The 13,416-nt window shown below is 48.6% G+C and overlaps 1 protein-coding gene and 1 long non-coding RNA gene across 10 annotated transcripts in view; one reads left to right on the forward strand and one right to left on the reverse strand.

Annotated features, from left to right (window-relative positions):
* Pitpnm2 (phosphatidylinositol transfer protein, membrane-associated 2) overlaps positions 1-13,416 on the forward strand; it is a 132,429-nt gene that overhangs the window by 11,151 nt on the left and 107,862 nt on the right.
* On the reverse strand, positions 444-1,819 carry LOC148002318 (uncharacterized). The gene is made up of 4 exons (XR_015634800.1): positions 1,489-1,819; positions 1,334-1,410; positions 993-1,215; positions 444-722 (listed from the first exon to the last, which is right to left on the reverse strand). It is a non-coding gene; the product is annotated as an uncharacterized LOC148002318 (long non-coding RNA).

A 13,416-nucleotide genomic window follows, 5' to 3' on the forward strand; every position in this document is an offset into this window, starting at 1 on the left:
GACGACTCTGCCTGGCGGACTTCTCACTGGTGGAGCAGACTTTGAATCATTCATGATCTTGTAAATAACCCCAGTGGTTGCATTAGTTCACCAAGCTTGGCTGTGTGGAACCCTTCCATTGGCGACCTCTCTGTGGGGGGAGAATAGATGCCTCATCTCTACCCTTCTCCAGGGAAGGTCATGTGATGAAGCATGGCGGCTGGCATTCAGGTTGTGGGAAAACTAGACATTTTGGAATTATACAACTAGTAACGTTTAGTACATCCATCCTCTTTCTCATTCCAGAACACTCTACCCCTTTAAAAGGGGGGGGACCCCATACCTATTGGCAGCCCCCATTCTTCTCCCGGCAACAACGAATGGGCTCTTTGTTTCCCTAGGCACCTGCTCTAGATGTCTTCTGTAAACAGAATGTGTGACCTTCTGTGTCTGGCTTCTTCTTCTTTTTTTTTTTTTTTAAGATTTATTTATTTATTTCATGTATGTGAGTACACTGTAGCTGTCTTCAGACACACCAGAAGAGGGCATCAGATCCCATCACGGATGGTTGTGAGGCACCATGTGGTTGCTGGGAATTGAACTCAGGACCTCTGGAAGAGCAGTCGGTGCTCTTAACCGCTGAGCCATCTCTCCAGCCCTGCGTCTGGCTTCTTTGTCACTCAGCATCATATTTTCAGCGCCCCACCAGGCTGTACAGATGTCGGTGCCTCAGTCCCTTTTCCCTGTGACAGAATACACACAGTATAAAATCCATCACTCTGATCATTTTAGGTGTACAGTTTAACAGCCGTAAGAACACTCTGGTGGCTGTGCAGCCATCCCCACCATCCGTCCACACAAGTCTCTCACCTTCCCGTGCTGAGACTCTGTTCCCACTAAACAGTCCCTCACCCTCCTCCCCGGGCCCTGGCAACTCTTCCCCTACTTCCTGCCTTTTTGGATTTGAGGCTATAGGGACGTCATATTGGTGGCATCAGCCTTATAGTACATACCAGAATTGCCTGCTTTTGTCGGGGTGAACAACACTGTATAGACAGGCCACATGTTGTTCGGATGTTTCTGGGTCAGTGAGACTTTGGCTTGTTTTACTTCTAGTTGAAAAGTGAGCAGGGTAGTGGCTCACCCGAGAGCCAGAAGCAAATAGATCTCTGAGTTCAACACCAGCCTGGTTTGCAGAGCAAGTCCAGGACAGCCAGGCTCTCACGGAGAAACTGTCTTGAAAAACAAACAAACAAAACCCCAAAACAACAACCAAAAGGAAAAAAAAATCATACTTGGCCAGGAAGCGGGAGCTAGAGGTGGAGCGGCCTTTGCTAATCACGCCTCTCTGTACCTTGGCTTCCGTTTCCATCTCCAGGGATGCTGGACAGGAGTGGTCCGTGAGGGTGGCTCTGCATGTGCACTGTCATCCTGATGGAGTATGACAGGTTTTTATGTCACAGGTATGAAGGTTGGCAGGTCTCATCAGAGCATTCTGAAGGGTCTCACCTGCCATGTGGACCTATGAAGGTTCCTTCCCATCCTGATCATCCGGAGCAAGGCTCGGAAGGAGGCAGGCATCTTGGTTCTCAGTGGCCTGAGTTTTTACTGACTCCCGGCAGGTGATGGTAGGGAACACAGGGGACACATGTTCCCTGGGTCCTTGTCCGCTGGTGCTCAGGAAAGGTAGCCAAGAGAATGACCTGACATCACTAGCCCGGGGGAACCGAGTGGGAGCAGGAAGTCGGTGTGGAATTCACATAGTCACACTTGCTTTCATTGCCCTAATCAACTATCCAGGCGCCTGAGGAACAAGCAACTTGGGAAGTCCATTACCAGTGGCCAGTGAGGCCAGTTGTGTTTCCCATTCACGATTAAGGATATTAATGATTAACCCAGACCACGAAGAATGGCTGGTTGTATTCTTCTACTGGAGAATTTCAAGGCCGTTTATAGGTTTGCCATAGCATAGTCATGCTAGGACCTCATGTTAAGAGATCACACAGAAGAGGAAAGGGAGGGCAGCTCTGTCCAAGGTCACACAGATGTTAAGAGATCACACAGAAGAGGAAAGGGAGGGCAGCTCTGTCCAAGGTCACACAGATGTTAAGAGATCACACAGAAGAGGAAAGGGAGGGCAGCCCTGTCCAAGGTCACACAGATGTTAAGAGATCACACAGAAGAGGAAAGGGAGGGCAGCCCTGTCCAAGGTCACACAGATGTTAAGAGATCACACAGAAGAGGAAAGGAGGGCAGCCCTGTCCAAGGTCACACAGATGTTAAGAGATCACACAGAAGAGGAAAGGGAGGGCAGCCCTGTCCAAGGTCACACAGATGTTAAGAGATCACACAGAAGAGGAAAGGAGGGCAGCCCTGTCCAAGGTCACACAGATGTTAAGAGATCACACAGAAGAGGAAAGGAGGGCAGCCCTGTCCAAGGTCACACAGATGTTAAGAGATCACACAGAAGAGGAAAGGAGGGCAGCCCTGTCCAAGGTCACACAGATGTTAAGAGATCACACAGAAGAGGAAAGGAGGGCAGCCCTGTCCAAGGTCACACAGATGTTAAGAGATCACACAGAAGAGGAAAGGGAGGGCAGCTCTGTCCAAGGTCACACAGATGGAGTGGCGGGTTGAGACTGAGGGAGGAGGCACCCAAGAGAGAGGGGCAAGTGGCCCCTTTCTTTAGTCCTAGCTTAAATTCCTATTTATTTTCCTGGTTTTAAAAACTTTCAGGGGCTGGGGATTTAGCTCAGTGGTAGAGCGCTTGCCTAGGAAGCGCAAGGCCCTGGGTTCGGTCCCCAGCTCCGAAAAAAAGAACAAAAAAACAAAACAAAACAAAAAAACTTTCAGGGCTGGAGAGAGAGAGAGAGAGGAGAGAGAGAGAGAACTTGGTGGTTAAGAACTCTCCCTGCTCCTGCAGAGGACCTCAGTTCAATTCTCAGCACTACCACTGCCTATATAACTCCTGATCCAGGAGGACCAGCCACCTCTGGCCTCTTTGGACAGCTACACTCACGCGCACGTACCCACCCACATACATTCACACAACTAAATCGTTAAAAAATTCCAAAGTAATATACGTTCACGGTAAATTCACAAAGATAACCGAAAAGTCAGATAGTTTTACAGTCCGTCAGAAGATGAAATGTGTGGCCACAGGATGGATATGTGATATACAGAACCATGCAGATTAAACTTGAGGTCATTATGTTAACTGAAGCACGCGAGTCACAGAAAGTACTTCAGGATCCCACTGAGGCACACGTACGGAGAGACGCCAGGCTCAGGGCACCAGAGGGAGCGGTGGTTGCGGGTGGGGGTGGGGTAGTGGTTATAGGGAGGTGTGTTTGTGACAGGCAGAAGGCTTCGATGACATGGGACTGAAGTCTGTAACGTACATGTGAAAATCTGAGGGGACAGAGCCAAGGTGAAGTATTCTCACTTTGAGGATGTTTCTCAGCCACCTTTAAAAGGCTTTAAATGGGGCTTAGGGAGATGACTCAGCCGTTAAGAGCACTGGTTGCTCTTCCTGAGGACCCAGGTTCGATTCCCAGGACAAGGTGACTTATAGACACCTGCAGCTCTAGTCCTAGGGGATTAGATACCCCCCTTCTAGCTCTGAGGGCACCAGGCACGCACAGACATACATTTAGGCAAAACACCCATATATATGAAATAAAATTAAAACTAATTAAGTAATGGCTTTAAATAATCAAGTAGCTTTAGAATACATAAATGAAAAGTGGTATTTCCTGGCTGTGAACATCAAAACAAAACAAAACAACAACAACAACAACAAGAAGAAACTCACTGCCACAACCTTCCCTTTTCCTCAGTGATGAGGACGGAGCTAACCATGCTAGGCAATGTAGCACTAAGCTTTCTACCCATCCCTGTTTGTTTTCTAGTGACACACGAAGCAGTTGGTTTGCCGCTGTGGTACTGCCGCTGGCAAAGGTTCTGTCCAAATCTCTCTCTCTCACCTGTGGGCTCTCCTGGAACAGGTTAAGCTTGGTACCTGTGTGTGATGAGCTTCCACACGTGGAAATGTCCAACCACAGGGGTCTCTAGGCTAGTCCACCACCACAACACACCCTCTCTCAGTCCTGCCAAGCGTGGCACCGTGTGCTTTTTTTTTTTTTTTTTTTTTTTTTTTTTTTTTTTTTTTTTTGAGCTAGGGACCGAACCCAGGGCCTTGTGCTTGCTAGGCAAGCGCTCTACCACTGAGCCAAATCCCCAACCCCACCGTGTGCTTTTTGTGTCATTTGCTCCGTGCCACACCTCCCTTTACCACACACAGTTGCTGCTGAAGTCAGCCTGTTGTAGAGAAAAGAATGCTGAGGGGAAGGCAGTGTCCTCAGGGTCCCTGCCTCCTGGTCTCAAATGGTGGCTACCCCACGCTGAGCTCTGCACTGACCTACTGTTGTGGGCACCTTACCACCTTCAGTACCCATTTTGGGGTTGAACAAGTCTGGGGTTACCTACTAAGTAGCCTGTTGGGTGGGCTTCCTTATCTGCCTGGAGTTTTGTGTGAACCGTGTTGAGGAGAAGCCTGTTACTGGAGCGCAGCTGGGGAGAGAGTGCTTCTCACCGACAAGGCTAAGAGGTACTTCTTGCTGGGCTGGCCTGCTGAGAAGGAACATTTGCCTGCACAGGAACAGGAATGCTGGTGACTGCAGGCCTTCCGGGGCCACCCACACAGAGCCCATTAGCTCAGGACCTTGGCTGAGCTGCTTCCCTGGAGGAACTGAGTGAGCTGTTGCCCTTCTAATGGCCTAAGGGCCTCTCTTGTTGAGATCTTGGTCCTCGGGCTCTTCAGAGTCCCACGCAGCCGGAACTGGACAGGCAGGGCTTTCATCAGGTAGAGGTGCTATTTTTAGCCCCACTGCCTGTGTCACTCTGTCACTATGGAGATATCAGCTAGTGGCCCATAAGGATACATGCCTCTACTAGCAGAGAGGACAGGGGGCTGCTTCCTTCCCAGGACTTCTTAGTCAGGACCTTGGTCAGCATGAACAGTCCCCCCACCTCTGTATCTGAGGGGGTTGGAGAGGGAAGAGAGGGAGAGAAGGCACTGGCACACCACAGAGGCAGGCACAGTGACAGAGTAATGGCCTCAGGGTTGCTACTGGGTGTGGCCCTGTGTGTGGATGCCCACAGCCATCTCTTGTATTGATTAGACTAATAGAGAAGAGTGGGGACCCCATTTGAGAGGTGCTCTGTGATCTTGGGGCACTGCTTTACCTCCTTAGACCTTCACGTCTTCACAGTAAAAATCCACGTCCTACTTTCTTGGACCTGATGACATGATATTGGGGAAACTGTGTTTATGATTAAGGGATGAGGCCTTGTGTGTGTGTGTGTGTGTGTGTGTGTGTGTGTGTGTGTGTGTGTGTACCTGTGTAGATGTGTGTGGATATGTGTATGGATATGTGTATATGTGGATGTGTGTATATGTTAGACCTTTGTATATGTGTATGTGTGAACATGTGTATGTGGATGCGTATATGTGAATGCATGTGAGGGCGTGTGTATATGTGAGACCTGTGTATGTGTGTATGTGTATGTGTGTATGAACATGTGTACGGGTATGGACCTATGTATATGTGGACATGTGTGAGGGCATGTGTATATGTGGACGTGTGTGTGTGTGTGTGTGTGTGTGTGTGTTTGTGTGTGTGTATGTGTGTGGACCTATGTATATGTGGATGTGTGTGTGTGCGTGTGTGCATATGTGTGTGTGTAAACATGTGTATGTGTGTGGACCTATGTATATGTGGATGTGTGTGTGTGTGAACATGTGTATATGTGGACTGTGTGAGGGGTGTGTGTGTATACATGTATAGACCTGTGTCTATGTGGATGTGGATGTGTGTGTGTGTTGCTAAGGTTGACCTCAGGAGATCATCTAGACTCCTCCCACTCCTTGCTTTTCTTTTTCTCTTCTTTTGTCCTCTCTCTTTGAAGGCAGAGAAGATCAAAAAGAAAGCATTCTAGCCCTTTTCATGCTAATAGTAAACGATGGGGCAAGCAAGAAGGAAACAGCCCATCCAACCTCTCCTATGCCATCCTACAGACCTTACGATAAGATTCTAGGACCAGTTCTTACGATAAGATTCTAGGACCAGTCACAGTTTGCTCCAGGAGGAGGTGACACTTCCACATGAGCTTCTTTCCCACAGCAGGAGTAGCTGAGGCTCAGAGAAGTTAAAGTATGTGCCGGAGTCACACAGCCAGTGAGCCCTAAAGCAGGACTAAACACACTACTCAAATGAATCCTCCTGACTACATCAATGTAGTCCTGTGCTGAGTGTTTACCGGTCTAATGTGGATACCTGGCCACCATGGGCCGTGGAGCCACATCCTGTAGGTTGTATCTGTTTAGAGTCTTGGGCTTGTCTATGATCATAAACCTCTAGAAATAAAGTAAAGCGAGCGTTAGAGAGGATGTGGAGGAGTTGGTGGGACGTAAGATGCTGCAGCAACTGTGGAGAACGATTACCACGTGGCCAGAGGGTCCACCGCACAGGCCACCCCGTGAGAAGCAAAAGCAGAGGCCTCAGCAACTCCTCTCCGGTGTCCACAGGAAGACCGGAGATCCTAACCAAAAGGTACAGCTTGGACTTCCCAGCACTAGATAAACAGAACATGGTCCTCATCCGGTGGAGCACTGGCCGTGAAAAGGAATGGAACGTTAACACACTACACAGGGAGGAAGCTTTGAAAGGGCCTGCTAAGTGAAAGAAGACAGCCACACAAGGTCAATACCATCCGTCCGCAGACTAGAGGTGGGACGTAGACTGGCAGTTAGCAGGAGGGAAGCTGGGAACTGTTTTAGTGGATGGCGAGATGTTCTGGAATAGCAGCAGTGGCCACACAGCCTTATGTTTGCACCGAGGGCTGCTGGACCGTAGACTTAAATGATGAAATGGGGAAAGAAAGGGAACGAACAGAAATCTCAAGCTCGCCGGCTTGGCACAGATATTCTTAGAACCTCCAGTGCTCGTGGGCCAGATGACGCCTCACTGTGTTTACCTAGGCACGGGGACAGTGCTCACATCTGTGGCCTGCCTGAGACCTCCTGCACAGCGGGGCCCCAGGTTCTTCTGCAGGGGCAGCCCTGGAAGTGAGCAGCCTCACGGCCGTGTGAACAACATCTGTCTCCGTGGCGCACTTCTGCACCTGACATTGGGCATGTCCTTTTATGGCACACGCTTGCTCTCAGCAAGTGGAAAGATAAATACCTCCTCAGAGAGCAGATGCCAGCTGCCCACGGCCCTGCCAGGGTCCCCAGCTGCAGAGTGGGTGGAAGATAGCACTGCTGGGGGGCGCGGGATACTGGCGGGGACATGGATGTGGGTGATGCAGACAGCCTGGCGAGCCATGCTGCAGACCTACTGGTAGACCTTTAGTGGGCCTCATGCTTCCTCAGGACCTTCGTGTTCTCTCCCGCTTATGGCTTGGCCTGGCTGGGCCACCAATCTTTGTGGGAGTGGTCACAGCCAAGTGAGTCTTCTTTTCTCATTAGGACCTCAGGTACAGGGAAGGCAAGACTGGCAGCAGAGAGGGGACCATTGATCGTGTGGCAGGTGAGGGGCCACCACATGGAACCAGACCCTCCCTGTCTCTCAGGGCCCATGAAAGGCAAACTACAGCGGCTAGTCTCTCTTGTCTTCGTCAGCAATTCAGGGCCGGCTAGTCTCTCATGTCTCTCGTTAGCATCTGGGCATCGTAACTAAGCCCCTCCAATACCCAGAATTCATTCCACACAGAAGTCCAACTGTTGGGTGAGCTGCCCCCTTCCTGAAACTCTCCTGCAGGGAGAATGTGCCCTACCCAGGCCTCCTCTTAGCTGCTGCTGATGGCTGGGACTTGCAGACTCCACTGTCTTGTCCTCACATGGACTGCTCCCTTTGTGTCCTTCTGCTGTGGTTGTTTTTTTTTTTTTTTTTTTTTCTTTTTTTCGGAGCTGGGGACCGAACCCAGGGCCTTGCGCTTGCTAGGCAAGCGCTCTACCACTGAGCTAAATCCCCAACCCCTGCTGTGGTTGTTTTAAGCTTTATTTATTTATTGTGTACGCCCAAACGCTGGTTTTATTTTCTTAACTTTTGGCAGTATTGGCGGTTGAACCTAGGACCTCATGTGTACTAGACACGTATCCTGCCACTAGCTTAAGATCAAGCCCTGTGTCTGTTTTCTTATAAGGACTGAATCCAGTCACACTTGATTAAGACCACTCTGTGGACTGGCACCCTCACCTTGGCTAACTATATCTTCCGAGACCCTATGTCTAAAGCTGGGTCATGAACTTGGGGTGACACTACTGAACTTGGGTTGTTAGGTAAATGGCTGGATGAACATGAGCCGCTCTCCTTGCGCCACTGTCTATGTGTGCCTACGTAGGTGCATCATTTCTCCTCACCTATGTGTACGGCGGGCAGTTCTAGGCTCTCCCCATTTTTCCTTCTCCACAGCACTGAGCCTAGCATAACGACCGCCCTCAGACCCAGCCCTTTTTCTAGCACTTCTCACAGGGCCTCGTGACTTGCAGGGTGTTCTTTTCTTTCCGTGGCTTCAGAGTCTCACCGGTTCATCTTCCTTCCCCCTCAGAGCCAAGGGGATGAGAGTGGCCCTGTGTCTTTTGGACAGATCAGCTCCCTCTCGGAACCCCAGCCTCAGCATACAATGGAGTTTGAACTGCCCACAGCCCCTTATAGTCTGTAATTATCTCCACTGTTTCCCACTGAGAAGATTGTAGACAAGAAGTGTGCCTTGGGGCCTGCGAGACTGAACTCCAATCCAGAGGCTGTCATTCTTGCCTCTTTGCCCTATTATCTGTGCCACCTCCTGCAGGAAACCTGACGAGCTTGATTTATGTCTATGGTCCTCGCTGTGCCCACTGGATGGTGCGTCGGCTCACAAGGGCTAGCTGGCTGTCCCCATGGTGTGCAGGCGTGTGCATGTTTGCGCACCCGCTGTGGTTTCCCTGCACTCCTCTCCTCCCTCCTGCAGCAGGACTTCTTCCTTTCTCTGCGTCTCCCCCTGTTTCCCCGAGTAGAACTTCCAGTGCAGGACTCGTCACAGCCTCATATATGTAAAGGATGATTAAACATTAGGTGACCTACTAAATGAAGGAAAGTAAAAATAAAAAAAGAAACCAAAAGCATGAGGATGATTTGATGAAGTTGTTTTGTTTTTTTTGTTTTGTTTTGTTTTTTTAACTCTAAAAGACAGAACTCGGGCAGGTGAAGCATTCTGCATGATAACATCACCCGTCAGTGCTCACTCCCTTTCGAGAACTAGCCGAACACTCTAGTGCCAATTCCAAAACAGGAATCGATTCCAAAGCAGTTGCTCCTGGGCATTGCAGCAAGGCAGGCAGAGTCCTGGGGGTGCAGCTAGAGACATGAAATGACCATAAATGTCCGTTTTAAGGCAAACACCCTCCTCTTTATCAGTCAGTAGTCTCGATGCAAGCAATAAGATAGTCTGGAGCAGAGAAGCACACATAACTCTTAGAAAAGAGGTTTTAAGAATTAATTAAAAATTAATGTTTTGAGTGGATACACTTGCTCGGGTTTGTAAAATAGATAAACTGGAAGACAATCAGCCGGGCTTTAGCCAGACAATATGGCGGCCAGTTAGAAGATAATAAGTAAACAACCGCCATTGCGTTCCAGTGTCAGCAGAAACCGGTTGGTTGAACTTGGTCGGGAAGGGACCCCTGACACTGTCAGGAGACGGGGGCCCCCGTTTTCCAGTTAATAAGAATGGCATTCAGGCAGTTGGGCCAACTGCCCCCTGGGACTCGGGATCTCAGCAGACCCAGGGGCAGTGATATGCACGCTATAGCGCAGAGTGCTCCAGCTCTCCCAATGGAGTCCTGATGAGTCCCTCAGAATGTTCTAGAACAGATTTGTGCACCATTAAGTCATCATCACAGAAGGCAGATATCCATTATCTCTGGATAGATAATCATCTGGATGGATAATGGCTGCAATTCTGGGAAAGACAAACCATGCTCTGTCCCAGAGTAGGTCTTGGAATATCCCTTTGGCTTTGAGGTCCTCCCAAGGTTACTGTGTAGTCTGAAAGGTGTGCAGTGTATCAGGAGAGCCAGGTGAGAGAAGCAGGGTGGATTACTACCTACCGGAAGGCACCATCTGTTCAAAAGCCAGCCAACCCATCACATTCTTAACCATTTTCTCAGAAGCATTTCTTACTTGTCTTTTAATTAGTAGGGACCACTGGAAATAGTTCAGTTGATAGCTGAATCATGTGACTGAAGGGAGGTATGGGATGGTAGGTAATGTCTCATCACCAGCTAGGCTGTTCTCTGAGACCACAGATGAGTGATCAGTGTGTGTCCTCCAGGGTTCACTAGGACCCCACACTTCCTTTCTCAATGGACTAGCCTTCTCTGTAGTATATATTCATATTCTCTCTCTCTCTCTCTCTCTCTCTCTCTCTCTCTCTCTCTCTCTCAGTTTTGTGATTTCTCACTTCTACCATTTGTTTTTGCATCAGAGGATGCTTCTCTGACACTCCAGGAGGCTACTGTGATTGCCATAGGTCCTGTGCCATAGCTTTTCTTCCAAGCCATATAATGACTGGCTACTCAGCCTAGCAAGGGCTGCTGGCATCCTGCTCGCTAGCCTGTGAGTAGGACAGGAATCGGAGGTGAATCTGCAAGAGCCCCCCCCTGGGCATTTAGTGATCCTGGGAGAGGGTCTGAATCAACTCACAGGCTTTGTGGTTTGTTCTTATTGTTTAGTTTTGTTTGTTTTGTTTTGTTTTGTTTTGATCATTGAAGGAAGTTCACAGAATTAGCTAATAATATTGTTCCAAAAAGTGAATTTCAAAGATATGTGAATCACTTATTATTTTCTTTGCATTTTGTGCCCCCTCCCATTCTCTCACCGTCCTTCAGTCCCTGCCTCCTACTTTCCTCCTTCCTTGATGAGGGTCAGAGGGTTGAGACAGGGTTTCACATAGCTTAAGCTAGCCTCAAACTTATTATGTAGTCTAGCCTGGTCTTCAGCTCTTGATCCTCCTGCCTCGACTTCCCAACTGCTGGGATTACAGGCGTGCGCTACCACATCTGGCTTTGTTTTGTGATTTCAAAACAGGTACTAAATGTCAGCATTTTAGGATAACTATTTAAAAAAAATCAAACAACGTAAAGGTTTGCTAACTGCACCGTTAGTGGTGCGTATCACCTTCAATACCCTGAATCTTATTCATGCCTCAGAATCCGTCCCAGTTCTGTAATGTCTCCTTCTCTAGCCACTCTCCTCTAGTTCCCAAAGAACATGATCTTCCCAGTTTCCCTTTGCTATTCATTAATCATTTGTTCACTCATTCATTTTTTTAAAGAACATATGGCAAAACATTGAGAAAGTTGTGCATGGCACGTGAGTCCAAAGATAAATTTGATTATGCCTTGATTTATGAAACTAAAACACATACACTATAGAAACAATAAAATAGGAAGGTCTGACGTTGTTTTTCTAAAATTACTCCAATAAACAATACATTTTATGGTCCGAGTACCAACACCAGACATCTTACCACCCTTGTCTTCAGTGACTTTGTTTTCCTCTCCAGGGACAATGATGGATAACAGCTCGGTGTATGTGTTTGTGTGTGTGTATGTATGAGTGTGTGTGTGTGCTTATTGTATGTATGCATGCATGTTTATATATGTGAGTGATTATTGTATGGATGTATTCATATCTATATGTGTATATCTGTGTATTTTTGACTCTGTTTACATGTTGTATGTGAGCCTATGTATTATGTGTATGTGTGAATGTGTGTGTGTGTGTGTGTGTGTGTGTGTTTCTTCTGCGAGTATCAATATGTGTTGTTTCCAAGGACAGGAACAGCTGTCTACTCTTATGCACAGCATTTTGAACTTCCTGAAGTTTGCGCCGACGAGGGAGCTCCTGTTGCTGCGTTTAGCATTGCCAGATTTCTCAGGTGATCAGCTTTGTGTTCCGCAGATGGGCCCTCGTGGGACAAGTATTCATGGAGTTCAGGGTGGTGCTATATAAGAAGCAGGGTCCTGCAGCTGGGTTCTGGCGTACACGGTTCTCCCCCTGTCACCTGGGCAACACAGTTCTGGAGGCTGCATTGCCAAGGCAGTGCGGCTATTTTCCTTCTACTCAGGACCCTTGTAGCTGAATTGTTCCCACAAAAGTAGTGTCAGCTTGCATTGCGACATATGGCGTGTGAATAGGAGGGGTTGGTTTTTAACCTCAAAACCCCAGGCAAGGAAAGAGGTTTTAAGTAAAATGAAAATCTGAGACAAGTCCTGGATGAGGGGCTTGCCCACTCAAAGGCAAGCTGCAGTCAGCAGGCAAAAGTGGCCTATGCATTAGACCAATGTGTACACAACAGAGGGAACATTTATGTTCAGGAGTCTTCAGACTAGCCTGCAAGCTTCCTTCCTCGTAAGAGACAGGGAAGGGACTTCCTGGGCCTTGCCTCTCCTCTGTCAGTTTGTCCATCACAAGACATCTAAGAAGCAACTGGATCCCTAGTGTTCTAGGCTGATAAGAATTTTCTTTCATATATGTGTCAGGGAGCCTGTATGTACCTAGGAGGACCTTCCACATGCCTGAGTTGCACAGATATGTAAAATTAAAGCTAATTTTCCAAATAAGGACATGGAAAAGTGCTACAAAAGTTCACAGAATGCACCAAGAGTTGGGGCTGGAGGGGATGGTTAGTTTGTGTTTAATGAGGACAGAGTTCAGTTTGGAGAACGAAGACTCTAAAAGAGGGTGGTGACTACAGCGGTTGCACAATGACCATAGTGCCACTGAACTGTACACTTGAACATGGCCAGCCCAGTGCATGCTCCGGCCCCATAACCTCACACGAAACCTACAGCTCACTGGCCTCCCTTCCTCTTCTGCCCCGAGGGCTAGGAAGCAACACAAAAGGCCCGTCTAGAGAGAAGGCAAGGAGCCCTCAGCTCGGCTGGCTTAGTGGTTCTTGGCCCACCTTAACCGGTGAGAGCTTGGCCAATCCTGGAGCTCATTTACTCCCTAGGGTCAGGTTCGGAGATGTAGAGAAACCAGTGATACCAGAGTTGAAGGCGGCACCCCAAGAGGTGAATGACTGGGCCAGCTGAGCCTCCATGGCTTGAGGTCCTGTGCCCTAACAGAGTCGGCCTGACCTGCCCAGGTCTACTGTTTGCAAGTGTGGCTCCAGCCTGCTGCTGAACCCTTTGGAGCCTGACACGAGCGAAAGCTCCTAGTGACCTGGACACAGTCCTCTTTGTGGCTTTCATGTTTTCCCCACAGCTCAGATAAACTTTATAAAAAGAACATTTGCCTGGTTCTTCTAGATGCAGATGGGCAGGGCAGGTGTCTGTTTAGAAGCCCACCGTGGCTTAGAGCAGCTGCTCGTGGGTACTCCCCTGCT

The sequence above is a fragment of the Rattus norvegicus genome, chromosome 12, assembly GCF_021556685.1.
Source record: "Rattus norvegicus strain SHRSP/BbbUtx chromosome 12, alternate assembly SHRSP_T2T, whole genome shotgun sequence".
Taxonomy (NCBI): Eukaryota; Metazoa; Chordata; class Mammalia; order Rodentia; family Muridae; genus Rattus; species Rattus norvegicus.